This window comes from Leptodactylus fuscus, chromosome 4 (assembly GCF_031893055.1).
Source record: "Leptodactylus fuscus isolate aLepFus1 chromosome 4, aLepFus1.hap2, whole genome shotgun sequence".
Taxonomy (NCBI): domain Eukaryota; kingdom Metazoa; phylum Chordata; class Amphibia; order Anura; family Leptodactylidae; genus Leptodactylus; species Leptodactylus fuscus.
In genome coordinates this window covers 99,502,540-99,529,236 of record NC_134268.1, presented here as the reverse complement: position 1 = coordinate 99,529,236, position 26,697 = coordinate 99,502,540, and positions in this window count along the sequence as shown.

Sequence of the window (26,697 nt, the reverse complement as noted above, 5' to 3'; positions counted from 1 at the left end):
GCATGCATAAGAACAAGACAGACCTACTCGCAACAAAAGAGGACCCAATTGGGAGAACATGGAGGAAGGGGAACACAGACTGGAATCAGAAACAGTCAAAAAATGTGACTACAGGGTAGGGAAGAAACACAAAAGTGGAAAAAAAAAAAAAAAAAGAAAAAACCCTGCCGCAACAAACGGCAATGATCTCCAGTATACAGTCTGTTATAGAAGCAGTGCTAAATAGTAAATTGCAAAATTGCATCAATGACCAATGATGTTTAATGTAGTTCAGAAAACAACTATTCCTCCCAGCTCCTCCAGTATACATGGAAGTATAATTCAATATACACATATGCTCCCCTCCAGATTTATCTGCCAGAGATTTTATATGCTATGGGAAAAGTGTATATGACCTAATGAAATACAACGTGTCTGATCCCTCTTTCCCCTGTCATCTGCCTATAGTAGAAGGTTGGGTGCCCTCCAATTATATTGGCTAATTCCATCAAAAATGGTGAGTTTGGACAACCATCATCTAAGGTACATAACCATACTTAGAAAAAGAACTGTTGTTTAAGGAGGACCTTACACTGCCTCTAACATTTCAAGTTCTCTTCATCTGTTAATAGGTTCCACTCAACTGGTTCCGGCACGGTTGGAATTTTTTCTCTCTCTTCTTTCCACCACTCCCAAGCAAATAGCAAATAGCATATCAGGAACTAAAATGAACAGCATTGATTGTTCAGGAATGGTGGGGGGATTGCTGAAATAAGTGAAGCAGCGCCTATTAACTGATTTACAGAGCTGGACTTTAAGCGTTATATTACAAGATTATTATTGTGCTGCATTATACATAGATTTTTGAGCAATTCACCGTGAAACATTTCGTTATGTCTGGAGACAAAAAAAAGCACTAAGGATCCCTATTTGCAAATCTAAAACTCAGTTCAGCACCATAATTATGATGATCTGTATACCAGAAATTTTAGTACCTGTGTGCCATAGAGCCATATGCCAAGAAATTTTGGCACATGATATGGACTGACATGTGTAATGATGAAGGTATACCTTTAAAATTAAAAAAAAAAAAAAAACTTGTTTTCATGTTGGGTCTATTGATAAAAAAAAATTGAGAACTTATTAGATTATAAAATAAATATACAGTACATTTCCCTCTTGTATGTTGCGCTGCACAGCTTTTAGAAATGCGAGTCTTTGTATGGAGTTTCATAAAAATATTCTATATATCCCAGGTGTACCTAATTACCCTGCCTTTATTACTACCATGTGTTACATGTTGTTTTCTCCTGATGAAGTGTTACAGCCGAGACAGAAAACATGTCAGGTGTTTGCCGTTTCCTGTAATATTTTAGCTTTAGACTGAAATAAGCCATTTTTCTGAAATAAAATATTAGCCTTGCTTGACATATGAGTTCAGTTGATTGTGAGCAGTAAAAATCCCATGTTGATGTTCTTGTGATTGTAAACATTGAAGCAAGCGCGCTTTGCCAGAGATAAATAGCCTTTAATTTCTTGCAGATTTTCCTCCATACATATAAGAACATAGGGAAACACTTAAGGCTTTTCATTACATAAGATACATGAAAGAACTATTTTAAGAAATAAGTCATCACTGTGATTAACATGTCTGGTGAAGTGATTGCTTACATCCATGGGACCTTAAGATTCTGATAAACAAGTGTCCAGATAAAAAAGTCCGGGATTTCTGACCCTACCCAACAATGCCGTACATACATGGAACAGGACAGTTCTGAATCACTTCTGCTAAATGCAATTATAAGTGATGATATTTGGCAGAGGGTAAATAAAGGTGACCATATATGTAAGTATTTCTATGGGTCAGCCGAACTTTGGAGCAATTGTCTCCTGTGTATCAAATGCTTAGTCAATGTTTGGCAATCAGTACATGTTGGGAGAAAAAAACAATTGAATACGTTCAATTCCAACATGAGTGAAATATATGCACACTTGGCAGAAGCAAGCATGTATGCAAATGGATAGCGGCATTCATCCGACACCTATTCAAACTATACAACCAGTGTAAGTCTTGGTTGGTAAAAGTTAACAGTGGCAAGAAAAGAAAGAGAAGTAAAAAAAGCAAAGGGTGTTCTATTATAGTAGCATGCAGTACTACATCCAAGATGGCAGAGTCTGCTAGGAGCACTAGAATTTAGACTATAATTATTGCCTGAATGGCCAATACACTTTTTGTGTATCTAGTAAAACACCTCAGGTTTCAATTCCATGTGGGTTTTTTTTATCCTACCCACCAACAGTACTGTGAAACTTCTTACTGTAATACTGCTAAACATTGGAAATTGACCTGATGTCCAGATTATAAACCTGCAACATGTCAATGGGAGGGAAACAGATGAGGCTGCTGGAAATGACACACTAGTAGCTATGGCCACTATACTTTGCTACTCTGTGACCGAGGGAACTCTTTAAATACTGGAATATCTGCAAGACAAAAGTCTACCACTGCAGAGACCAAGGTAGTAAATCAATTAACACCCTCCTCCCCTCCCCTCTCCATAGAGTTCAGTGAATGAACTTGATACAGACTATAGAATAAAACAGACTGAGTGAAGGTAAGGTGTGAGAGAACAGTAATAAGGTGTTATTAAGTAGAGACGGAAACCTATTTCTTTAAAAAAGATATATTGATCTGTACTATTCATTTATGAAATGTAGTTTTGTGACTAGAAGCAGACTATAGGCTGGGGCCCCATGTTGCGAATATGTGAAGTTTTGAATGCAGAAGAAACGCTGCGGCAAAAAAAGCCACGTATAACAGTACCTGCAAAGTAGATAGGAATCAGGCTAACCCAATCCATACATTGCAGAAAAAAATCCACAGCGATTTTAAAAACTGTTGCATTTTTGTAATTTGCAGCATCTCAGTTATACCTATGGAAACACTCTGCAGTTCAATTATACCTATAGAAAGTCTAAGGAAAACGTTTGCTTTTGTACCGTGTTAGGGCCCCTTCACATGGCATAAGCGCTTGGCTCATTCCGAGCCGTACACGTGAGCGCTTCTAAACACTTCCCATTCACTTCAATGGGAGCGCGCGTAAATATAAAAAAAAAACAAAACTTGAGAGTCTTCAGTAGTTGATACCTTTTTTAATGGCTAACTAATAATGATGACAGATTACAAACTTTCGAAGCTGTCGGCTTCTTCCTCAGGTAAATTTACCTGAGCTTGTAATCTGTCATCATTATTAGTTAGCCATTAAATAAGGTAACAACTACTGAAGACTCTTAAGGTTTTTTTTTTTTGGTTTTTTTTTATAGAAAGTCTGCAAAGGAAAAAGCTACGGACTTTCTATGAAGAGCATTGTGGAAAATAACGCAATGTGTTTTCACTGCGGCTGGATACATTGGGCCTTAGTCTTAAAGAGAATTTGTTAACATGAACCATGTCACCTGAATGACTATAGATAGTGCTCAGAGAGCAGAGAGACACAGATTCCAAAGATGCAATTATTATCGCCGATCTAACTTTCATTTCCTGTAGTAAGACAGCCAGTGCTCCGTATGGTAATAATAATGCATCTAGGAATCTGCCGTTCTGTTTCCCTTAGCTTAGGATTTTGGAGGATCCATTATATTACACAGCACAAACCAGTTTACTGCCGGGGACTGAAAGCGAGTTCAGTGAGCATATTTACATAGTGAAACTTGTGTCTTTTCCGCTATCCACACATTATAGTAGTTTGGGGAGGTTCGTCATGTTAGATTCTCTTTAATCTCTGTCCCTGACACTATGTAGCTATCAATGCCAAGGTATTCATTACGTATTACATTTTTCAGGAGTTTAACAGAGTTACAACAAAACCTAGAGAAAGATGCTGTAGGTTTGTTACTTTATATACAGGTTTTTACTAAATTGGACATGTCAGGAGAGGTGATTGATGCTCCTTTATACATTGTGAACGATATGTTTGCATATTCATTCATTCTCAAGCTTTAGTCTTTTCTAGTTATCCCCATGAATACACCAAAATGTCAAAGTAATTTTTCCCTGAAACTGATGAAAGTAGGATAAAGTCCATCCAATGCCTCATAGGACCACTGTAAAGCATTTTAACTTACACATGGATGCAGTTTATGTTCTTTATGTAAAAAAACATACATAATTTATAAGACATGACGAGAAAAATGCTCATTGATACATAAACAATAACTTAAATATTCTACTCAATCTGGGGAATTTAGACAGCATTGAGTTTATCTTTCATGAAATATAAGCTAAATGTCATAATATGCGTTATATTTTTTATATTATACTGTATATTTATAATATGTATTTTGCATTATGTTCTTTAAGTAAAATAACCAGAAGATTTTATCTGTTTCTTGGTTTCATTTGTTTATTTTAGAGGGTTTATATCTAATAAGCTAAACACTCCCCCCCTCCCCCACCTACGTTCTAAATTACTTAGTATACCAAAAATCTATAATTACCTAGACTGCCAGAGTGATCATTTTACCTCCTCAGGCACATTTTCCAATTTTCCGGTTATGTTCTATTTCCCTGTTTCCTGAAACAGAACTAACCCACCCAATCCACCCCCATTCATCATACTTACCTGTCTTCCAGGCACGGGATGTCACTTTTTCTGGGCGGCTGGCATCTCCTCTTCTTGACGTCTGCCAGCTGCCCACGCCTGTGTAATGCATCCGGAGTGCAGGCATGCGCAATAGCCGGCACTCTGGCTCTATTGCATAGGCATGGGAGGCCAGCAGACGTCAAAAAGAGATGGTGCCAGACGCTCAGATGAAGTGATCTCCTGTGCCCAGAAGACAGGTAACTATGATGGGGTGGAAGGGGGCTGAGTAAGTTAGGAAAGGCTAGTTAGGCAAACAGGGAAGGGGAGGGAGTCAGCTCTATGTAGCCCAAGGCAACATGGTAGTTGCAGGAAAACAGAACAGGAAGATACTCATAAATAGAAATACAGAAGATGCCAGGAGCTCACAGAGAAACCCAGAAATTACTAAAACACTGCTAAAGGTATTTGGGTGCACTTATAACCTATTAATAGCACTAACAGATCTTTTTTGAAAAATGTTTTGTTTTTGTTTTTTTGCCTGGAACACCCCTTTAATTTGAAAACTACAGAAGCAATGGAGTAATAGGTCTCCACATCTATAATACTTGCTCAATAAATAAGTGTTCCTTTCAGATGTCTGGCCATACTGGTTGTTATCCAGTTTTCTTACCAGTAATGTTTAGAAATGATCTTACTGTACTGTACAATTTTAGAATATATTTCCCATAAAGCATATCACAATGAGCACACCAATATGACCAGTACCCAGGGATGTAATATATATAGGGGACTAAGCTATTTAAGAATGTTATGGCTCAGAATTGCTTATAGTTAGAGAGACAGAAGGAGGTGATCTACTATATGCTGATTCTAAACCAAGGGCCAATATTACATTCTTGTACCAGAGCACCTTTTCTTTGTGTCAATCCTTATATATAAAGAGATATTTTGTGTATTACCATACAACATCTGTATCTTCAAGTACACATAATTGATAAATATAAATAATACACATAATAAATATAACACATACAATAAATATACATTGACCACAGCAGCATTTTATTTCTTCAGAGCTCTCAACTCCTCTTCATATGCAATTGTTTTGGATGGGCTTTTGATTTTCAACCACTTCTGTGCTGTCAAAATAGGTCTTCTTACATAATTTCTGCAATACATATAAGAAACAGGATATTACATTATATTCAAAAACCTACACATTTTATCTTATAACACACAATAGAATGGGTCAATTATAAAGAAAACATATAAACCACATCTGAACTTCCAAGCACCCATTGTTGTATAGGAATGACAGAAAGGTTCTGGTTAAACTGAAAGATAGATTCTATTGTAAGAACTTTTATCTCTCACAACAAACTTACTGTTAAGAGAGGTGTCAACAAAAATATTGTGGATATGGACATTTTTCTAATTTCAGCTGTGAGGAGTTGGGACCATCACTGAGTAGTTCACTCTTTGGTATATATGTAAAACTACAACACCCAGCATGCATGCTTGCTATGCTGTTCTTGGAACTCCCATTGGAAGTGAATGGAGCTTGTTGCATGTTGGGAGTTGTAGTTTCACAGCAGCTGGAGTGCCAAAGGTTGCTCCAGGATCTACAATGTATAAAATAAAAGGAAAAATGTCTTTGTACCGTGTTAGCCAGTGGATATGAAATAAAAGAATTTTTTTGAGAGAAGTCCTCAGTAGTTGATACCTTTTTTAATGGCTAACTTAAAAAAATTTTTGATGACATATCGAGCTTTTGAGACTCTATAGAGGTTTCTTCATCAGGATGGTATAACACAATTTCTGAAGTTAGGTATATATATATATATATATATATATATATATATATATATATATATATATAGAGTAATACTTAAATTAATAATCCGCCGCCACACCCATACATCCCAGGATCCCTGCCCCCACTGATGACATAGCATGTGGACACATTACAATGACACACGAGTGGTAACATGTTAATGCCATTGAGGTCAGTAATTGGCTTCAAAGAGCAGCAGGGTCCAGGGAAGCACCAGCATAGGGATGGCAGCAGCCTACAGTGAACAGAGACCAACAGGGAACCACACAAGCAATGGCGCTGGCATGACAGTGGGTTGATAAGATGACTATTACTCCTTTTGTTATTTTAAACCGTTGAAAACACTTTGTAAAAAAAAAAAAAATGATGGAGTTAAGAATAAGATCTGAGCTACAACCAAACAGAGCAACACATGCCATAACTTTATCCTAAGGTGATCTGTCAAATCTAGTAAACATTCATTTGGAGCTATTATCATATAATTTGTTTTCAACGTTTTAAAATTGAATATTTTATCTTAAAATACCAAAACAATGAAATTGACAGTTGTATTTAATTATCATTAAGCAGCTCCCAAAAGACAAGCTCCTTAAAAGTAAGCACATAACATTTCTATTGCAGCCCTATGCTAGCGAATATTTCCATGTTTATACCAGTTATTCATTATTTATGTTGCAAACTCGGCTTCAAGTAATTTGAATCATGAACACCTAGACACTAATTCATTTTCTCTTACGCAGCAGCCATTTTAATGCCAATTTTGTAGTTTTTATGCGAAGGTGATTCATTAAGTTCTATTCTTGGCACCTTAATAGCTACCATGAACATATGACAGAGTCTAGAATTTAAACAGGCCACATTATTAGAAAATAAACCTGCCACTTATATAAAATAAAGCCTTCATTACTCTATAGATGATGTGCACACCCCACATGTGTACAGTTATTTACCATTCATGCCTAGAAATGTATTCGGGTCTATATATAATGTGATGTTTATTACATTCTCTGTATAATGAAAGTATTTCAAGAGTATTTTCCCCAAAATGAAAAATAATCCATAACTATAATTCCCTAAATTGTCCTTGGGTTGTAAAAAGAAACGCAATGTAGCTGGTTTTGAGTTAATTTTTTTCCGGAATAGTGAAGTGAAACATGGTTGCTGTTAAATTATATGCCATGGTTCTTACCAAACTTTCTTAGAAGTCTGAAAGGTAAATTTGCCTAGTTATGCAATAACACAGTCCCTAGATCTGTATCATTGTGTATCTAAAGCTACAATCACATAAGCAGGCTCTGTCTCAAATCGTGAACAAATAAAAATTACATACAACAACCGAGATCCAATGGATCACATTATTCAGTCCACTGGGCGATGTTGGGTTAACTGATCGATCCCTAGCTTGCATCTTCTTTTTTCTGTTCCTATAGTACAACAGAATAATGGAATGTTCATTGGCAATGGGAACCCGGTCTTACTTGATTTGGTTTAAAAGGTTTTTTTAGGAAAACTTGATGACAACTCTGGTCAAGCTGACATGGAGACCACTATGAGTGCCATACTCTGGCAAACATCAAAACCCTGGCTCCAATGTCTAATGGCCAGGTGGCAATGACTCCTGAGGCTTTCCCGACAGCTGATACTAGAGGAAGTATGACAGTAACACTGTGTCCTCTCACTGTTGCGAATATGCTTTTCGGCTGGGCTGTGTGTGTACACAGAAATCAGGTGAGATGAGCATTCAGCCTACGGCTATTTAAAGACTCTCCCAAGTCCATGGGAACTCTGCTACATGGTCCCAGGACACCTCATATCAGCATTCGTACAGACCCTGCATTAGTTCGTTTGAAGGCTAACCAGCCCTACTGCTATGGGTTCTACTCGGATAGACCTACTCCCTTGACTTGTTATCTGTTACATCTCTACTGTGGTCTGCAGAATTGACCGACTGGGCTACTATTCATGTCTTCTACTCTATGTATTTACTATTGCCTGATGTAGGGTACAACCAAAACGTTGTATTGGCAACATTATGTTTATGTAAAACTTTACTAAGAAGCTTAACCATTTCTGTAGTGCAGTTCCAATTCCTGTATTCTTTGATATTTAGAGGAGAGGTGGTCAGTCCATCTTAGAACATGCACCCATTACTTCCAGACAACCTGAGTGCTGCCTACACACATCCGATCACCAACCACCTAATCCTCTATATCATATCAAGAGAATTGCATAAGAGAACAAATAGTAACTGCGCTGTTGAGACTCCATTGCAGAGACTGCTGAAAATGGGCAGAGAGAAATGTCAAGCATGGAGGACTTTTTCTCTGCCTCTTTACGACATCCACCTCCATGTGTCTCTTTCAGTTGGGCTCTCCATTGTTTGACGCAGATAGGACCTGCTCTATAGATATCGTAATCGAGCATTGGGGCCCCCTTGGCTGGCACACTCATTTGTGACTTAAGGTTGAGGCTATTGTTGGAAAGCAGCATTTCTACCTGTTGCAGAAGCACAGATGATTAATATGCAATGTTTTGCAGTCCCAGCAAAGCAAATGAGATTTTATTTAATTTTATCCACACAAAGGAAAAAAGAGAGTGGAAAAAGCAGCGTTATAAAGAATGCCCCTTAGACTTATATGGGAGAGAGGGGGCGTATGAAAATGAAACAAGCAGCAAAAAAGCAGAGAAAAAATAAGCATATTGCTGCTTTTATTCTGCTGCATTTCTGCTGCGTTTTCTCCACAGCTTTTTTTGCCGTGTTTTGCATGTGTGGTCTTAGCCTATGATGAATTTGTGTGTAACTATAAATACCTTATGAATACATAGAGATATTTTTATTTTGTCTGGCTCAGTCTTAACTTCATTAAAGCCCTATGTATTGTCTAGTGACTGGGTAGACTTAACATGGTCATAGTCAGACATTTGCACTCTAACCCTTTGTGAAAACAATATTCTGTTTGAGTCACGTTTGTTTTAATATTTGTGCTTATTAACCATTTCTATGCTCCAAATTGTTGAATTATCTCAGCCAAAGGCAAAAGATAACATTCACAATATCTATCTTTCTTTGGGATGACAAGCAGTAATTCAGTGTGCTACATTATATATCTGCATTCTGTCACCATAAAGCATTTACCTTACACTTCTATCTCCTCTGTCTATCTCACTCTAAATAAACAGTCAGTGGCTGTGTGCACAGAAGAGTAATACTAATGGATTATGATTGTGTTCAGTTATCTCCCCCTGCCAGAAAGATACAAACATGCAAAGCCACCCACAAAGTAAAGCCTTCAGTTTAAAAAAATCTGCTCAATGGACTACTGATAAAGTCTAATGTTAAACATAACCTTGCTGATTCCTTCCTAACCAGCTTGGTCTAGTCTGTTTGAAATGAGGGACATTCCTTAAAAAGCTATATTGATCCCTCTGCTTATCCCCTTGGTCACCAAACAGGGTTCGCTGTAGGTATTTGTATTTTGTCCTCATGTTCATTTGAGTTCCATCTACACCATAAGTTGGGTTTTAGAGGTAAAATTCATCTCTTCCTTTTTAGGAATTGTATTTTTATAAGAATACCATCAAAGTATGGTGGGTTCCTTACTTGGGTTATATATAAGGGCACAGAGGAAATATATAAGTGGATAGGGAGATGACAGCGAAACTTTCCTTTAAGAAAACAAAAATGCAAAGTAAAAAAAATGGAATAGGAACCCCAAAGTGCTAAAAGAGAGGATAACATACAGTAATACCTCCCTTTGGATCCATATTACAGAGTCAAACTCACTCCATCTCTGTTGACAAAGATCATTTCAGCAATTACATGCATGGCTGCTATGGTTAAAGGATTCCTGTCAGGTGGTGTTTCCACCAAATACTGGTCCCATGATGTACAGGATCCAGTATTCACCTTTTCATTGCTGCTCCTCTACAATCTTTCTGTTACAACAAAGCAATGTCATAAATGTTTAAATTATAAAAAGTTGTACGTAAATTACTATTATAAATTATTAATTACAATCAGCTTTACTGACTGTGCTCATAGATTGTTTTTACCTCCTTGTCTACATATATTTGCAATCCAGTGTTCCTGGATCTCCTACATGATGCTCACTTGGGCTTTTCTCAGCTATTTGTTTGGTATTGTACAGTTACTCCTGGAAGTATGGCAGGACGGTATCAGTAATGGATGAGGGGTACATGCCCCCTGCATGTCAGAGAAACGTAAACTGTGGTGCAACCATTATGGGCACTTTAGTAGCAAAAAACTGATAGGACATCATGTATGAAGGTACAGGCTAATTTTATTTGTTTTCTTTTTGTCTGAGGAGAGGATTATATTATGAGATTTTATGATTGCTGATATAATGGCTGATGATGAGCCATTAGATTTGGCTAATTTTAATCAGGTCCCTAGATGAAAAAAATATTGGTGCAATCAGACCACAGGGGCCAATTAGTGTTGGGAACTCATTAGATGTTGAGGTCACTATTGACCACATCATCTAAAGTGTGAAACACCCACAATTTCTAATAGCAGGTGTTGAAGTTCCCACTGCTCTGGTTCAAACTGCCCCCAGTTTAATGTCCCCCTCTATCTGCCCCAACAGTTTAACTTCCCCCTCCATCTACCCCAATTTTAATGTCCCCCTTCCAGTTTCCCCCAAAGTTTAAAGTTCCCCTCCTGGCTACAAATAAACATAAAAAACCCAACACTCACCAAGCCCCATTCCCCGCTGACGACATCACATTGCGCCTACTACGTTCGCCATCTGGTAAGAAAGCAAAGGAAAGGAAAAATTACAAAACATCTTAGTGTAGAATTATTTATTTTGCTTATTTATATAGTGCTTACATATTCCGCAGCCCTTTGTAGACAGATCTATCACTGTCCCATTTAGGACTCAAGATCTACATTCCCTATCAGTATGTCTTTGGAGTGTGAGAGGAAACCAGAGTACCCAGAGGAAACCCACAAACACATAAAACCCCTTGCAGATGATGTAATTGCTCAGATTCAAACCTAGGACTCCTGCACTGTCAGGTACTAGTGCTAAGCACTGAGCTATCCTGCTGCTTATGCTTTGAAGAATCAGAAAGAAAGGTTAAATTTCTGACTGTTTAAAACAGATTTGTCATTTAGTTTTCAAAAAAAATAAAATTTCCAAGTGCAGATATCAAAGGTGACACATAGAAACTAGTGACAGAAAGAGGACTCTAATCCTACTGCCGGGTAAATTATATAATGATCAATTATTGGATATGGCACCTAGGCTTTCAAAGAACAATTCCAGGCAATCTATAACATTTACTGTCAAAAGGTAAGCCAATAAATTCCAATTAGAAAAGACTCATTTAAAGCTAACTTTGTTATCCATTTGAGGTTAAATATATCTAATGGAATCAGAGCAATCAACTTTACCCCTGCAGATCCAAAAGTCATTTGTAGGTCTCAAGCACAAGGCAGGTGTTTTACTTTCCAATATTGAAACATCCCAAGGAGACATCACAAAAATAATAAAACATATCTGTAAGCATTCTTGTAGACTTTGAACAGGTTTGGCAAGCCATGGCATACAAAGCAAATCTGTATCTAATCCACCATGTGTGACGGAATGTAACTCCTCCAGAGTACTGTTCAATACATACTGTACATCTTGGTCCACCAAACCAATCAATAGTGTAATGGCAAGGTGTTAATACTCACAATTGACAGGAACTTTTTACTTTCCTGTATTAAATTCATATAGATTAGCATCGCTACATGTGTAAAGAAGACTGTCAGCCAAGGTACTGGCATCAAAGATACAAGTAAGTGTCCTTAATTGTATAATAGGGCAAACAGACAGGGGCTGTAGAGGGTGCTTTCTAGTGGGAAAACACCTTCAGGCTGAGGCCCCACTTTGCTTTTTTTGTTGCAGATTTTGTTGCAGTTTTTTTTTCACCCAAAGCCAAGAATGGCTACAAAAGTAATGGGTAATATTTTTAATAATTATTAATATTATAAAGTAGAGATGAGCGAACAGCGTTCCATCGAATTGGTATTCGATCGAATATCAGGCTGTTCGAGATATTTGATTCCAATCGAATACCACGCGGCACACGCACTAAAAATTTGTATCCCCTCCCATCTTCCTTGGCGCTTTTGTTTTCAAAAATAACTGCAGGGGAGGTGGGACAGGAACTACGACAACGTAGGCATCGGAAAAAAAATCGGATAAAGTAATTGGCTGGCTAAATCAGTTGATCTCCACTTTATACGAATGGTGGATTTAAGATTCAGTTCATATGAGACTGTGAACTATGTGACTGTGAGACAGGGATAGCTATACTGGCAGAGTTACCAAGGGATTACCTTTATTTAGGTAGGAATGTTTCTCAAACAGCTCTTTGGGGCTCTATCTCGTGGCAGCCCATTATATGCTAGTCAGGATCCCTGTCAGCTTGCGTTATGTAGGAGCTGACTTTTTCTCATAGGAATGCATTGGCCAGCATTGATTGGCCAAATGCCATACAGTGTACAGCATTCGGCAAATCAACGCTGGTTCTGCAGAGGCGGAGTCTGAGCAGCGTTGAGCACACAGCACTGCTACATCTCAGGTATAGCAGAGCTGAGCGGGAGCTGACTTTTTCCCATAGGAATGCATTGACCAGCGTTGATTGGCAGAATGCCATACAGTGTACAGCATTCGGACAATCAATGCTGGTTGTGCTGGAGGCTCGTCTGAGAGGAGGCGGAGTCTAAGATTGGTCTACAGCAGTCTCCATTGTGGTCTGATCTCAGATGTAGCAGTGTTGAGCGCACAGCTCTGCTACACCTGAGATGTAGCAGAGCTGCGTCAACTCTGCTATACCTGAGTTCGGACCACAATGGAGACTGCTGGGGACCGATCTTAGACTCTGCTTCCTCACAGATGAGCCTCTGGCAGAACCAGCGTTGATTGGCCGAATGCTGTACACTGTATGGTATTCGGCCAATCAACGCTGGTCAATGCATTCCTATGGGGAAAAGTCAGCTCTCACACTATTAGTGGCGTAATACAGGGACTTGGGCATGTTAGAGGCCCCCAGGCATGCTTCCCCTGCTGTCCCAGTGGCCTTCCAGAGTTGTTGTCATCATTTGCTGAAGTGTCATAGTGGACTTGGTGACTCTCCTGAGTCGAATAGTGGTTTCCTCTGAAACAAAGCTTTTTTCTCCATAGACTATAATAGGATTCGATGTTCGTTTGAATAGTCGAATATTGAGGGACTATTTGAAATGAATATCGGATATCGAATATTTCACTGTTCGCTCTTCTCTATTATTAAGCTCTTATAATTCTATTTTCTGCTCAATCCACACCTGGCTTGGGGTCAAAAACCGCAGCAAAATCTGCAACAAAACAAGCTGCATTTCCGCAACGTGGGGCCTTAGCCTTAAGTCTTTGAAATTTTACATAATGTCCAGAATTCAGAGAAGGCTCAAGTATAACAATAACATATTCAACATTGATATATCTGTTTTTTCTTTTCTGAGATACAAATCATAACAATTCAGGTTCCACATTTCACATCCTCCAACATATACTGTTTCTAGGAAGACTTGATTTCTACTACCTGCAAAGCAAATATTCTCACATTTAGTTGAATTTTAACACCACATCACTCCCATGACAGATTGTCTGTAAATGACCCTCCTTCCACTTTCAATCTCTTTTCCATCCTGCATATTATTTTTTTTCCCTTTCATTACATTATGACACTGATGTCATGTAAATCACAATACCAATGGATCGCCAGTGAACAGAACAAGGTAATGCCAATTGTAGGGGCTTAAAGAAATGCTAATACTAGAAATAAATTATTAATGTAATAATAAAATATGGCTTGCCCTTACTGTTTGCCAGTCTGCAGCATTTTTGCATGATCGTGACACAAGAAACCTTGTATGAGGACAGCAGATGGACATGGAACAAGGGCCAGGTCTTTTGCCCTACTGCAGACAGGGCAGAGGTTGCTGTTCCAACCAGTTTTCTTACAGCCAGAAATAAGGCAGTGAGGAGGAGGAGGAGGAGGAGACATGCTAGTATCTAAGCTCCAGGGACAATGAAAGATTTCCTTATATAGTTATCACTTTTAATTGTAATATGAGACAAAACAGCACCAAAGTAAAGGAGAGATAAAGAGAGGAAGTTCGTTTGTGTTTTATTATTATTATTGTGCCTCTTCTGTGCATAGGGTTCCTGTAAGATTCTATAGGGCGGGACCCTACGTAACATAAACAATGTGATTTTGCTGCAGCAGAAACGCCACAGCAGAAACCACAGTATTTTACAGTACCTGCAAAGTGGATGGGAATCTGGCTAATCCCATCCACACATTGCAGAAAAATATCCACAACAGACATAACGCGATTTCAAAAACCATTGCATTTTCGTAAATTGCAGCATATCAATTTTACCTATGGAAACACTGGTATTTTCCATTTAGGTATGATTGAAACAGAAACTCAACAGTGAAAAACTTAGTGGACTTTTAGAGAAAAGCGCTGCATGAAAAACTGCAATGCGTTTCCGCAACGGTCTTTCCAACAGTCTTAGAATCTATTTACAAGGTATTATCTTTATACTAAAAAGCGACACAGATATTTTGATGGTATGATTAATAATCAAGTTGAATAGAAACTTCGGAAGACATAATTACCATCATCCTCTAAACAACAGCATTGTAGGGGAATGTTATCACAATACATCTATAGAAGTTGTAGTTGTATGTTTATAAATTGTAAAGAAACAGAAGATCAAGATACAGGTCTAGAGATGCCCTTACATTGTCAATGAAAACGGATGATCTCAATGATTTTAAATGAACTTTAGTGGGGTGAAATTTTCTCATTTTTACTGTCTGAAAAAAAGTCATGTTTGTCTGTGTCATATTAGTAAAGTGTCTGAAAATCAATGGCTGGTTTGGATGACTGTAACAGCCATTATGGACGAAAGTGTGAATAGCGGAATCAATCATTCATCAATGGATGTTCAACCATTAACCTACTTCAATCTAATGTAATGGCCAAGGTACAGGCGAGATGGCAACCTGTGCGTATGCAGTAACATTTATGTCATAGTCAGTTTCCACATTCCAGCCTGATACAAGGGATATCAGTGAAGATTGGCTGGCAATAGCCTGAAATCATCATCAAATGGGAGGAGTTTCATTGACAATACAGAACACACAGAGCCAAAAAAACAAAAAAAAGATTTACAATTGTCATCCACTGCATCTTTGGATTTCTTCTATGTAATAGCCTAGGCACGTTCTCTACGTTTATGATTCAGTAACCTACAAGCGACATCATGACTACAGGTTTGATTTCCCATGAGAAACCTCAGCAGAGCTTCCCTTTAACCACACCTAATCGATGCAAATCACTTCTATGATCGCACAATATTCTTTGCTCTAGGCGTACACAGGACATGACCACGTCTCATAATTATACTTTACATGAGTAGTAACTATTTGTCACTTCCACGTGAACTGATGTTTTTTAGAATATTTAACCCAGTCATGTATTACTTCTTACCCTTAGTCTTTCGGGTTTTGTATGAATGGCAGCAGTGTGTTCTACTATCAAAATCATAAGTTAAAGTTCAGCACTTTCTCCAAATAAGTGTAAAAGTTTACATGACATACTTCAGGGCTCTGGAATGTCCTAATGACTTCATTCTGGTATAACGCAGTTCATGTGTATGAGCTCATGCCATATAAGCATGTTTCCCACAACAGCACTTAGAAAAGATCCACCAGGAGATGATATGATCATCATTCTGTATTCCATTCTCTTCTATTATGCAGCACATACAAACTACAAAATACAACGTACATGGTCAGCACTATTTAAGAATAAAATAGTAATAATGTACAATTTCCCCAGGGTTTGTATGCTTTTCAGAAATGCCAAATGAATCAGCATGAATCTATTTTTTGCAATAAGGCACTGCTGGAATTGGATTACCTTCATATGACCCTCCCTCAGGGCATCTACATTTGCAAATGTAACACAATTAGCAATGCCTATTAGAGTCAGGATTAAAGTGGTTAAAAGCCAGTTAGTGTCCCAAGTGAGGTTATGGCAGTGAATCTGTAATGTTATAGAACATTCAATCACAGAACTAGAAGCTTTAATTGCCCTTGAGCCATACATTCGATAGCACATTATGCAATATGCGTGCTGCTGTATGTTTCAGCAGTAAATAACTACACGTGCACTAAGAGATCACTTTCTCCAAAATGAAGGCGTTAGCCAACTTACGGGACTTTGGGTTACTCATATTCGGTATAATGTAACCATGCTTGATGGAGCAACTATCCCTGTATGACTCCTCCAGACTCAGTTCAGTATATACCATCTACACCACACTTTGATTTGTGTCCATCTGTTCAATGTACATTAGCTGTGTTTTTCCCTAGTTATGATTGATTTTTCCAAAAAATCATTAAATTCTTGCTGCTCTTCTTTACATCCTTAACTCACAGTGTCATGTTAATTATATTGCAAGCTTTGGCATACTTTGCACTGAAGTTCAACTGCGAGAGACACTGGATTAGACAAATGGACTCATGAGGGGGTATCAAAACTAGTGCATGGAAAAAGTGGTGAAACTGCAAAAGCAACCAACTAGATTTGAGGGTGAGAAGTGCAAGAACAGTTGAAATACTGGATGAAACTTCTGAAGATTCTGTAAAAATAACTAGTAACTACTCTCAATGTTGGGAAATTGGCATGAAGCTGACAACCATACAATCGTGATGGGGCAGTGGACCTTATCAGGTGTAATGGAAGGCCAACCTAACAGGAGATCACTGTCCAGTCTCTTACGCCATATCAAGTGGTGCACGAGAAAAAAACAAAAATACAGGAAACATAAGTTTCAACAGCTCTTTCTCTTGCAAGCTTTACCACCGCTGCACGTTGGCAAACAGATAGAATACTTTGATTGTCCTGCCTTCGCTTAGGCCTCCAGGTGGCATTGCATATTACATCGGGGATGTTGTGTCCTGATGCTCTTCAGCATCAGTATGTAGTATGCCCCCTGGAGGCCGAAGAGGAGTTGGCTGTGGACAGGAGTGGGATTAGCTAAGTGAAAATCATTTGTTACTTGCTGTTATAATCCGGTAGGAAGCAGCTTAAACTACTTTTGTGGAGCCTGTATGAGGGGTGGTGGGGGGCACTATGTTGTGGCCTGTAATGGGGCCCTTACTGTATGGGGGCCTGTAATGGGGACAGTGAACTGTATAGTGGCCTCTAACATGGATAGTATACTGTATAGGGGGCAACAATGGAGGCAATATATTGAATGGGACCAATAAAGGGGCAATACACCATTTGGGGGATCAGTAAAAGGGGAAATTATACTATGCGGGGAGCAGTAAAAGGGGGCATTATAATGCGTGGGGGTGGGGTGCCAGGAAAAAGCTTGTCAAATCTAGTTTCTTCCAAACTGGTTCACTCATCTCTAGTTGTTATATGTGGCTAATTAAATATTTCAAGGAATAGTAGTATTGTTATCACATACTACTGCTACTAAAAAAAAAAAAGGTGAAGGAATGATGTCTATAAACTCTATACAACCACAAAAACTGATTTAGACTAATGCTGCCCCGGCTACCTCTTGTGTCACCCCCTCTACCTCATAGATTGTAAGCTCTTGCGAGCAGGGCCCTCAGTCCTAGTGTGTGAAATGACTTTCTTTGTAACTCTGTCTGTATTTGAACCCTACAAATTGTACAGCGCTGCGGAATATGTTGGCGCTATATAAATAAAATGTATTATTATATTATATAAGGCCCCAGGTAGTGATATACAGCAAAAAAATACTTCGGGAAAAAATGCTCCGAAAACACATCTGTTTTTTCCCACAGCGTTTTTCCTTGCATTTTCACAGAGTTTTGAAACTTTCTGCCCATATTATACCTATACAGAAAACACCAGTGCTCCCATAGGTATAATTGACATGCTGCCTTTTGGACATGCAGCTTTTTTGCTGCAGATTTTTTATTTTTTATTTTTTTGCTTAGTGTGGATGGGATAAACCAGAATGCCTTCCATTTTTCAGGTACTGTAAGCTGCAGCATGTTTTTGTAACGACATTTCCGCAACATGGGACCCTAGCCTTAGACCATTTACTGAGGACCATTGGCAAACTGATTTTCACAGTAGAACATGACAAAGTTGTTTTTTTGGTTTTTTTTTTAAATGTAAATTGTGAGTCCCACATATTGCTCACAATGTACATTTTTCCCTATCAGTATGTCTTTGGAATATGGGATGGAAATCCATGCAGACACGGAGAGAACATACAAACTCCTTGCAGATGGTTTTATGCCCTTGGTGGGATTTGAACACCAGGACTCCAGCACTGCAAGGCTGCAGTGCTGACCACTGACCAACTGTATGGCCCCTGAACATGACAAAGTTTGACTAAACACAGGCATTTTTTTTTTTTTTTAAAGGCTGATCTGCCATGTTAAACATTTTTGTGACTGTTAGTGCTGTAATTAAAATGACAGATCTACATCTTATCTTTGGAAGCCTAAACTAGGCTACAGATTTGTTATTTTAACTTTGTTGTCCAAGACAACAAATTTCACAGTTCAACCATGAACAACAAGTTGTTCAAAATCTGTCCTCCTAAATCCCTGATGTATGGCCAACATAATTGCACATTTGGTGCCTTTAAACCTTCAAATTTGTGATGACAGCTTAGACACTGGTCTCTCCCTGTTCAAGTTCAAGCTAGTCTGAATCTGATAAGTGACCACAATGGATATGGCAGTTTCACCTGAAAGCCACATTTGCTGCAGTCATTGTAAACAGTCCTGAGTGCTCTCCCAGACTCACAGAGTGTATTTACTTCTTCTGGAATGCTATGCACTTGCACACTTCCATTACCTCTTATTTGCTCTGTATGACTCATTTAGATCAAAAGTCCCTTGGGGTGATGTTTACTCTGTCTCTGCTCTCTGCTTTGTTTGGTATTTATATCTCATCTGAATTTAAATTACTTTTACACAGTGTGATCAGAGCAGCAAGTGGTAAGGAATTTACAGATTATCACTGTCCTACTTTTTACACAGACTTTACAGATAACGTGCTTTAAAATACTGAATAGATTCTACCATGTAGTGTTCTCTTCCAAAGGACTCCAAGATAAGCTTGTATCACCATTTCAAGTAAATAACACCAAAAACCTCTGGGAATCCAAACTCAAGGGAAGATTTATGAAAGTGTGCAACGGAAAAACTATCTTTGTTACCTATAGCAACCAATCACTGCAAAGCTTATTTCTCATAGTATTTTTTTTTTTTTTTTGTAAAAAAGAAAGTTGTGCTGTGTTTGATTGCTATTGTCCTCAATGATGTTTGTTCCTTTAGACCATTAGGCTGACTGCACATGGGGTATTTTGGTGAGGATTTTGAGGCCGTATTCGCCTCAAAATCCTGACCAAAGAGACGGCTCCCATTGAAATCAAAGAGAATCGGTTCATGCTCATTTTTCAGGCCGATTCGCCTCGCGAATCCACCTGAAGACATTCCCTCCTCAGCCCATTGCGTAATGCACAACTGGATGCCGCTGCACTGCAGATCAGCAGATCTTCATGGGTCTAGGTTGTAGTACTGAAAAGGTGGATAACCACTTCAATATCCTCCTTAATGTCCCATACAGTATAATGGCCCCCATCACTATTCCGTTATTATTTACTTAGCTTACTTATACAGCACCATCATATTCCACAGCACTTTACAGACAATGTCAATCACTATCCCCATATATACACTGAACATACCTTGTCATATTGTGGAAGGTATTAGAGATAATCCTTAATATGAGAGAAAAGGAGATATAAAAGGATTAATTAATATTAGTTATTGATATCATGATTAATATTTATAACCAATATGGATCCCACTTTCCCCTATCATGGCTCCATATGATGAAATGGTCCTACCACTGCCTCATACAAAAAATAGCTCCTTCCACTGCCACATATGATAAAAGGGCTCCACCTTTTCCCCTATACAGAATAATAGACCTCATCACTGCTACATACAATAAAATGTCCCCATAACTGCTCCCATGCATTACAATGGCCCCATCACTCTCTCCATACAGTCAAATGGCCCTCAGTATTCTCCATAACAGCTCCGGTCTACTTCCCAGTCCAACTCTGTTTCTCTGCTTGCGTGCACTTCTGTGTGTGCCCAGAACATGAAGGAGTGGGAAGTACTGTACTCATGCTGCCCACACTCTGTAGGCCGCTGATCTAATCTGGCCTGCGGTCAACAAGTTAAAAAGTTTCAGAGCAGGACTTTAGCTGCATCCCACCTCAAGGAGAACTGGTCGCATCCCACCCCTACCTGCAGGCTGCAGATAACAGCTTCAGGGGCCCTTTTTCAGACATCTTCAAAAAATCTACCCCAAGGACTGCAGTTTTATCCTTGCATCAAAAATTATAGTGCTGTTTTTAATGCTGATGCTGCTCTAGGCACCTGAACTGCTCACTGCACTAGTGGGTGTATACATTGGTGAAGCATTTCACTTTACGTTTATACAGTGGATTAGTATTAATGTCTATATACTTGCATTAAGCAGAGGAACAGGGTACACAGACAATATACTACATACTACAGAGATGTAGGCAACATGTGATTCCTCCATATGGCACCATATTACTGAGATTTCTTACCTGGAACCATTATAATATAGCAAGCAGTGACTGACATGTCTGTAACTAATGTTTTGAGGTGTATGGAGACTGAGGAACTGGCCCACAGTTATCTCCGATCTCCAAACAGAAGAATATCTGAGAGGTGTAACCTACACATGACAGGCATTATCCTGTAGATAAGCTATACAATGCTTAAGGGTACCCTTTAAGGCAGAGGTCGCACGTTGCAAAAAAGTTGCATTTTTTGTTGCAGATTTCACTGCGGTCTTGTTTAAGATCCTTGTCATAAAGATCACAGACGTTTTATTTTTCCAAATATTGTGTGAAATTCTGTAACAAAAATTATGGCACACTGCCCTAGAAGAATATGGTGCTAAAGGAAGCTACCACATGGTGACACATATAGTATAGCACACTATGTGACCCGCAATGTAGTCAGTATACCACCATATGGATATGTGCACATGGTATTGCCATCTGCCTAAGGGCACAGGTTAATTGCCTTCCTATCAAACCGGTCCTGGTGTATGTGGGGGCAAAATCAGATGTGTACCCAGCTATTAATTGATCCAACTCCAGTCTCTACTCAGAGATGTGAAGCATGTCTTATAGATACAATGTAATAATTAGTAAATAGAAAATGTATACACTCCACTCACATATATAATTTTACTACCCCTTTAGAACTAGTTACAGAAACTCAAATATTTTTAATAATGTGGCTAATAATGATTTGTAATAGATTAAATATGTTATTACCACATTAAAACTAATTGTTTCTATTGTGTCGACTGTTTCTCCCACACACAGATTTTTAAGGTTCTACAAGAAAAACATGACAATTATCAGGCAGCTTTGGCACATGGTTGTGAAACATTTGTGAACACAACATCATTTTAGAAAGATCCCTGGATCCATTCATTACCCTCAGTGCATTAAATCTTCATAAAGAGGAAACCAAACTGCTGCCTTTGTTACATTTCAAGTTTTTACATTGCTTTTGGCCACCCAGAGAGAGCTTTTCTTTTTACACTTTGTCTTTCAAACCACCCTCATGCTATTCGGGATAAGGAGTAGTAGGAGGGGATACAGATGTATAAATGAGGCCATATTTTAATGAGGTTTGCGTTTTCTTAGGCTGGGGAATGGCAACAAAAGCAGCTCTTAGGGGTGGTATTTTCAGTTATCTTACATTTGGAACATATTAAAGAAAAAAAAAAATTACCAGCCACATAAAGAACAACCATAAACTATAATTAGCTATAAAGCAATTAATATGAAATGCAAAACATCAGTACAACTTTCCATATCAAACCCCATAAACTGTTACATGCATTGGATATTCTGGAGACAGCACAAGGTTATAACGTGTTACCATAAGCATTTCCTTTCCTCCATGTGAAGCTGCGCAATACTACAAAGCACATCTGAGCCATTCGCAATCTAATGACAGCGTGGTCATCATGTTCCCAGAAATCCCTTAGATGCATCCTGCATGTTGTAGAACATTGACAAGATGTATCAGGATGGGAACTGCTAACTCTCCCATAATGACATTGTTCTGAAATGATTTTAAAAAGCGTTGTGTACTGTAATGAGATTACTTAATAATGACTCGACATAAGCAGGAAGATTAGTAATGAGCGCGCACGTAACGGGCTCAGCTGATTAGGAAATCTGATGCATAAATAATGACAGAGAGGCAACCTGGACCATGTGTTCCTACTTAGCTCATAGCAATGCTGAATTATTGTCTCATCCTCTGGATGAGTTTATGCCACATTTAACCAAGTAAGCTAAATATAATCGAGGGCAAGCTTCTCTTTATTTGGCTACAACATGTCAGTAAAATGTTTCACACAGGATGCTTCACAATACATCAAGGAATAGATTCACACAGGAACCGGGAAAAAAAACGGCCAGAAGTGTATGTGTGTGTGGAGGGGTTGAGTAGAAATGGTCAAGGAGACAACAGAGAGTCCAGGGGAGTTGAGGGTAAAAATGGGTGAGGAGGGGGCGGAAGAACATTCCTAATGCCGCAGGGCAACAAGTATAACATACAACAATAACATTAGAAAAGTATAACCATTATAAAGTGTAAAAGGAAAAGGAATGTGCATTAAGACGAGGAAGAGGTCTCAGTAGAAGAAGTATAAAAAGAAGTCTGAAAAGAGAGAGAGTAACAGAAGACACTCCATAGTTGCCATATTTTGTGATGGGTGCCGTCATCTGGTCTAAGAGCCGCAACCAAGTCTTCTATCCCCTGAATGTGCAGGATTTCCTGGAGCCGCCAGTCTGACATGGATGCGGGGTACTGGTATTCCATCGATGGGGAATGACCGACCTGGCCGCTATCAACGTAAAACCGACCAGCTTAAGAACATGTTTCTAAATTTTGCGAGAGAAGATTGAGAGGAAGACCAGGGCTGGGTTAAAACTTAACTTTTCATATGGAACTATGCTAAAAACCATGTGTATCACATCTGTACCCTTATAAATGCTAAGACCTAATGTCTGATAATAGTCCTAGCTGAAGCGTATGGTGCTATACAAATGTTAGTTATGCCCCATGATCAGATTCTATAGGTCATCATCGCTATTGAGAAATGATCGATTTATGGTAGCTGAATCTCTCAATGTGATGACCGGGTGTTAGGGGATTGCCCATTAAGCAACTCCCCAGTTGCTCATGCTGGAACATGGTAGGAAGGGGAATGACAGAGACAGTAAGTCCTAATGCTTGATCCACCCCCAGAATACACAAAATGCAGAAAAGACAAACAAACAAACAGGAACAGGTAATCAAGAGAGCCAAGGGTCAGAACCAGTCGGGCAGTGAAGTACAAAATCAGAACCAGAAGAATAGTCAAAGGGAAAAGCCAAGGTCAGAAATAAGATAATAAGAGAAACAGTATAACACTAGCATGCTCCAAGAGACTAATAGCAAGCATACAAGAGAGGGGTGGAAAACTATATAAAGGATATCAAGAATCCATCCCAGCCTTGATTGGCAAGGAAGGATGTCAATAAAAGACCAACTAACTCTTTAGTAACCAGAAGAACTCAGAGCACTGTCTGGACTGTTGCACCGCAACAAACTCTCAGCTGTGCTAAAACAGTAGGAGGCCCAGGAACAGAGAATCATGCCTCCTGCGCCGTAGCAGGCGGCCAGAGGATGGCGCAGAAGTCCAAATGGGCAAAGATGTAACAGCGGGATAAATAGTGTCCAATAATCAATCCTGGTTCATATATCAAAAAAATAGGAGGACATCACCCCAAAATATGATACCTCTGGAACTTTTATATTTGACTCTGCATAGGGTGGGATAGAGACTGATCTTGAAGACCTGGCCCAATATGGGATCATATACAGAGGTTTTTTTTTTTTTTTTTTTTTTTTGGGGGGGGGGTTCATCTTCTGGTGTGATGTCCTCCTTTTTTTGATATATTTTTTCATATATGAACCAGGATCGATATGTCTGTGGATGCTATTTATCCCGATCTCTGGGATTGAGAGATTCAGCTAGCATATATCACTCATTTCTCAATAGCGATGATAATCTATGTAATCTGATCAGGGAGTGTAACTAAAACTTCCTACACATTGAGGTTATAGCGCCGTACTCTTCAGCTGGGACTATTATCAGACATAAGGTCCTAGCCTGTATAAAGAAGTGGCTGTGATACACATGGTTTTTAGCATAGTTACAAATTAAAAGTTACGTTTTATTCCCAATTCCTCTGCGAATCTATATAAGTAAATTGTATATTAGTCTGCACATACTAAACGAACAACCTATAAATCAAACAGACACAAATTAAAGATAATTTCCCCCTAAAATAAATCTCTCGTAAATATAAACCCTTGAGCTGTCCTACTCTGTCAACTTATTAAGACATTGTATTCAGCTGTATCTACAACCGTGTCCTTTGTCAGTGAGCTAGCCAAACTTTTCTGACCCATTCATCTCTATGGCCCCGTACACACCTCCGTGTATTTTCACAAGCCTTTAAAAAGGAACTGATTGTTAATGGTGGTTTTCGTAAAACCACAAGGCCAATCAATCAATAGTCAGGTATAGGCCGGGCCCCACGTAGCGTAAACGCAGCGTTTTCCAGAACCTGAAAAGTGGCTGAGATTCTGGCTAATTCCATCCGCACTTTGCAGAAAAAAATCTGCAGTGGAAATGGTATACGTGTAGGCACAATGAATCCTTTACTGTTGTAAGCTGTCCTGTTTTATAGTGACCGTATGATGTAACTATACATTTCTATAGGATGAGGCTGTAGTTACATTGCATGGCCACTATGAAATGAACAATACAATGTGATAGAGGACTTGAATAGAACTCCACTGATTTTTTTTTTTATTTGAAAAAATGCCAAAGATGTCTGTGCCGCAAACTTTACAGATACAAGTCACAGCTGGAAGAAGTGGTTATGGGAGTCCAGTCCAGGTGATTATAGTCAGAGATGTCACCTATAAATCATGAAATCTTTCCCGTACTGTATTCATTTAAATTGCCTGCAGAGCCCTGAGCAGAGTTTGTAGTTACCACTATGTGGTTACCGTATAGTGATATCGGGTTGGGGCCCACTTGCACATGTCCCCCCCCCACACACACACACACATGCTAAACACTTATTTACACCTCTGTACACTAACCTTGGACAATATAAAACATACACCGTTTCTTTAATCACTCCCCAAAATGCAAGCAGGGATGAACAAAATAAGCTCCAGTCTCTATGACTATGTGCTGTGAGAGGGGAGAGGGAGCAAAAGTGAGGGGCCATTCTATTGCTTCAAAATGCATTACATGAGATAAAGCCAGTCCACCAAGCAAGCACTGAGATATTCCTTTTCAAAAGCCATACAAAAGAATTAAAAGACCCCAAAAACACAGATTAAGATTTTTTTAATGACATCCAAATTTTATTTTCAAAAAGGCCAATATTCAAATATAAAACAAAAAATTAATTATGGAAGTGTCTGTGTCATAAGATTCTTGGCACATACTACATATAATCGTACTAAATGGCAAAAGGAAATCTGTGATTATTTGAGCATTGAGTCGGAGATCAATGCTACAAACTTTTACTTCTATGAACTGACTCTGCAATTCCAGTCTTAGGCTTGAAAATCATTCAGTTGTCATTTAAAATGATAATATTTTACCAGCAAAATCAAGTAAGACCTTTAACAATTCGGTGGATTTAGTGGGATTTATAGGTCTAATGATTCAGGATGTAATGAGGGCCAAATTTATCCTAATGATCAGTTTTTATTGACTCGGTCTAATCATTATCTTGTTGGCAGCAAACTTATTGACCGACTTATAAGCTGAAATGGAAACTTTTGCACATGAATACCCACACAAACACTAAGATTTGCAACTTATATTTCATTTTTAAGACTATGATTATTTACAATTTCTGTAGTGAGTGACTGATTTTATTAATCCCATAATGACCAAGAGGATTTATATCACTTCATAATCAGACCCCAGGAAAAAAAACTGTACAGCGAGCTGTCGGCAACAAGTATAAATTACTTATTACTGCTAAAGACAATATTTAGACGTAGAGATTAGAGATG